Below are 5,023 nucleotides of genomic sequence, written 5' to 3'. Positions count from 1 at the left end.
CAGGAACAGGCTGAAGAGGAGGGGCTGCAGTTCTGGATCTTCTGTCACCTCCATGAGAAGAAATTCTGAAACAGCTGTTTGGTTTCTGGTTTCCATGTTGTTAATGAATCTGATAGAAATATGGGGTGGTGACAAGATCATCAGATATTTTGTAGTCCCGCAGGTGGAGCATCACCTGATGGAATCACCACCTTGTGAAGAGAAGCTGATCAGTGAAGGGGAGTTCAAAAGGGGTCATCATGGCTCCTAACCATGCAGAAGGAGTTCAAAAGGGGTCATCATGGCTCCTAACCATGCAGAATCCACAGCTAATGTTGTCAGTAAGGGGCCACATCGAGTGATTGTGTAATAGGCTGTGCTATCTAGGTGTCTGTAAGGACACTCTGTGATGTTCACACGATGGTGAAATCACCTAAAGATGCATTTCTCAGAACATCTCCCTGATGTTATTTGACCCACGACTGTATCTTGCAACCATGAGCTAGGAAGCAGGAGGGCAAATGTAATGCACTAAAGATGGTAAAGCAAGAAACAGAAACAGGTGGAAACCCTGACGGCATTGTTCGGATGATACACCCTCGGACTTCTTGTTCTGTTAGACAAACTCTTACTTGTTTCATTCAATGCATCCATCCATCCATCCATCCATCCATCCATCCATCCATACATACATACATAAATGGTGGCTTCTGTATGCGTAGTGTGTTTTTACTTTAGAAAAGATCCAAATCTGATATAGCAGAACATCAACAATTTTTACATTTGGAAAGGGTGGCGGGGTGGTCCTTCTTTAAACTCTCTGTGCTATTTGATTATTTAAAACATTCAATAATTTTATAAAGTAAACCAGATAAACTAGGGAGGCAGCTTGAAGATTCTGTCAGGATCCCCTGGGACATGAGAGCCAAGAAACAGAACTAATACAAAGGTGTGTCAAGAACCAGTAAAGGGAAACAAAGTCGGAGTTTAGTAAACGTTCTGCCCTCACCACTGCAAGATTATAAGTAAATGACAGAGAATTTTATGACAGTCATCCTGTTTTAGAAGAGGCATATTTCTGCTCTAGAGAAAAATGGACCATATCATAGCAGGGACTGGGTACAAGATTAGTAGATGAGAGTGAATTGGTTACCCTGCAAAGGTACAAGGACAGATGTGAAGATGACAGTTAGGCAGGAGACCCGTGGTGACTTGATGCCAATCATCTGATGTCTGTACTCTCTTTCCAGCTTCCCCTAGATGAACCTATAATAAAACATCTGCCTTCATTTCCAAACATTTACCAAAGCATTTTAGGTTACCTGACTGGTGTCACATTTGGATAATGCTTGAGCTCTCTGGGTGTTTCATACACAGATGTGTCCTCAGGAAGACAGAGTCAGGCACCAGGCTACTGGGCAGGAGGGATCATCTGTTGGAGGAGGCTCAGGTGTGCGACTGCTTTGCTGAGGAATGAGTGTTATATGAGGTGGCCACAGGCACATTGTAGTCTCTGTATCCCCAGAGGCTCAATATGCAAAGCTCCTCATTAGCCAAGGAATTTTATTGTCACTGTGATCCCAGGACACTGCCAATCCTTAAAGACAAAGACTCTAGAAAGGATGGATTCAGGATGGCTGCTTGCATGACCCTGTGAGGCCAGGTGTGCACTGTCTAGTTTTCTCCACCTGTGCCTGCTCATCCCCATGTCACATACATCTCATGGGAGAAAGGATGGATTCAGGATGGCTGCTTGCATGACCCTGTGAGGCCAGGTGTGCACTGTCTACTTTTCTCCACCTGTGCTTGCTCATCCCCATGTCACATACATCTCATGGTTGGACAGACATCCTCCTCTAATTGAAATCCAGTCTTCTTTAGTTAGGGGTGAACTAAGGCATTAATATCTAGAAAATAATATCAGGAAATTTAATCCCAACCTACATGTGAAAATATGAGGATCTTCAAAAATTTCATAGAATGATCCATATTATGTTTTAATTTCATTTTTTCACAAACATTTTGAAATACCCATGTATAGTTTATAAATGTGAAAATAAATAATGTATATTTAAATATACCTAAGCAATTGTTAAAATGCAGAACCTCTGGGATTTTTTTCCCTATGAGCCTTTTAATAGTTTCTGAGCCTTAATTTTCACTATGTATACACTTAAAAATCGTAAAGATGGTAATTTTTACGTTATGTAGGTTTTATCCCAATTTTAAAAGGGGAGAAGGACATGCAAAATGTTTTTTAAAGAACATATTGAATCCCCCCTAAATCTTCACAAATTAAACAAGAATAGTTTAGTATTAAATATCAGTTTAAATATCTTAAAGTAAGAACTAGTTATAGAAATATTATTAAAAACCAGTAGAAAGAGTAATCTCTAGTCTTTACCAAGTTACAGACAGAAGAATGTCTTAGAAGGTAGTGTTAATTATTTTTTAACTCAGAAAGACATAAATACAAAGTGATTTTTTATTTAAAAACAAGAGATCTGTTAATAGGGCCACGAAAAATCACTACATTGTATATTGTTGAATATATTAATTACCCTGATCTGAGCATCTCGCATGGTATTGATATTCAATTCTGTACCGCACAGAGAGATATGTACAATCTACTATGTTACAATAAAAAAATTAATAAAAAAAGACCTAGGCAGATGGAGAAATTTTGATAAGCTTACATCTAAAAGGATCTATGAAATATATAGCATAAAGATGATATGAAAATGTAAACAGTGAAAAATTGAAGAAAGACCAAATCTATAGAATGAAAAATTCTAACAGGTGATAAGCAGCATGGGGGAAGAAGTCCCCAAGGAGACGTAATAATTACCATGTCTGTTTGTGAACACAGGGAATCAGGTGTATTCAGGTCTGGATAATCTAAATGATAGATACAGCCCTGAAGAAATGGGAAAAGAAAATCCTTGCGCACATGGAGTGTAGAGTCCATATGGGAAGACAGACTATAAACAAATAAATATTTAAAACATACATCATGTCAGATGGTAATTAACGTAAGGGAGAGAAAAATAAAGCATAAAAGGGGAATTTGGCATGTGGGAGGACATAATGCAATTTTGAGTAGGTCTTATTTAGAAGGGGAATTCTGAGCAAAGAAATGTGAGGTACAGGAAGGGATCCATACAGGTATCTGGTAGGGGAGAATTTCAGGCGGAAAGAATAAGGGCAAAGGCCCTGAGGTGAAAGCACACCTGGCAGGCTCAGTAATCATAAAGGCATCCAACATGGCTAAAACAGCATGAGAAATGGTAGGATAGCAAAGATGAAAACAAAATAGTAGGTTAATGTGGGCAGATTATACAAATAGCCCCCTGACTGCAAGGGCAAAAGCAGGTGCTATAGTCTGCAGGTTTGTCCTCCAAAGCTCACGTGGAAGCTTGATCCTTGATGTGGCAGTGCTGACAGGTGAGACCTTAGAGAGGTGATTGGATTGTGGGAGCTGTACCCTCATAAATGTATTAATCCATTCATGAATCAATGGGTTAATGAAAGAATGTGTTGTCATGGGGGGGCACTGGTGGCTTTATAAGGAGACAAAGTGAGCACATTAACTTCTCTTGCTCAGGCCTCATCATGTGATGTCTTGCATCACCACAAGACCCTGTAGAGAGTCCCCACCAAGGAAAAAGCCCTCACCAGTTGTACTTCTTGAGCTTGGACTTCCAACCTCCAAAAGTGTAAAAAATAAATTTTATTTTCTGTATAAATTAAGTATACCCAGTTTTAGGTATTCTGTTACTAGCAGCAGAAAAATGACTCATAGAACAGGGTAGCCCAGGTTTAGGGTTGTTGTAATCACCTACCCTAATATACTGGTAACTTGCTTGAACCATGGTGGTAATAGTGAAATTAGTGAGATTTGACTAGAAACTGGATATATTTTGATGGTCTAGACAACAGTGTTTTCTGAAAACTTGAGCACAGGTTGTAGGAGAAGGAAGTTAACAATGATGCTAAAGTGTTTTGCCTGGACACCTGAAAGAATGAAATAGTCATCAATTATGACAGGAAAAAACTATGAATGAAGCTTATTTGGATTTTACATGCATATTAGTATTGTAGTTTTGGATATGTTGTGCTTGAGTTGCCTATTAGGCATGTACATGGAGAGGTTAAGTGGGAGGTTAAATATCCAAATCTGGAATTCAGGGGAGAAGTATTCTTTAAAGACATAAAATTAGAAATAATTGCATGTAGATGACTTCTTTTAAAACTTACGGTAGGTTTTCTTTTTTTGCGGTATCTTTACCTGGTTTTGGTATCAGGGTGATATTTGCTTCATAGAGTGAGTTTGGGAAAATTGCCTCTGTTTCAATCTTTTGGAATAGTTTATAGAGAATTGTTATCAATTCCTCTTTGAGTGTTTGGGAGAATTCTGCTGTGATTCCATCTGGTCCTGGGCTTTTCATTGTTGGGAGCCTTCTGATAACAGCTTCAATCTCTTCTATTGTAAGTGGTCTGTTCAGATTTTCTGCATCTTCTTGGCTCAGTTTTGGTAGTTTGTGTTTGTCCAGATATTTATCCATTTTCTCCAGATTTTCAAATTTATTGGCATATAGTTTTTTATAGTAGTCTCGAATGATTCCTTGTATTTCAGATGTATCAGTTGTAATATCACCTTTTTTTATTTCTAATTTTTGTTATTTGGGTCTTCTCTCTTCTTCTTTTTTAATTAGCCATGCTAATGGTATGTCGATTTTATTTACCTTTACAAAGAACAAAGTTTTTGATTCATTGATCTTTTGCATTGTTTTCTGTGTTTTAATTTCATTTTTTTGTTATTTGGGTCTTCTCTCTTCTTCTTTTTTAATTAGCCATGCTAATGGTATGTCGAATTTATTTGCCTTTACAAAGAACAAAGTTTTTGATTCATTGATCTTTTGCATTGTTTTTTGTGTTTCAATTTCATTAAGTTCTGCTCTGATTTTTTTTTTTTTCGGATCATCTTTCTTTTTTTTTTTTTTTATTTTGTCAATATACAATGTAGTTAGTTATTGTGTCCCAT

The sequence above is a fragment of the Galeopterus variegatus genome, unplaced genomic scaffold, assembly GCF_000696425.1.
Source record: "Galeopterus variegatus unplaced genomic scaffold, G_variegatus-3.0.2 Scaffold14465, whole genome shotgun sequence".
In the NCBI taxonomy this organism is placed as follows: domain Eukaryota; kingdom Metazoa; phylum Chordata; class Mammalia; order Dermoptera; family Cynocephalidae; genus Galeopterus; species Galeopterus variegatus.
The sequence above is the reverse complement of the archived record's forward strand: the minus strand, read 5'-3'. Positions refer to the sequence as shown.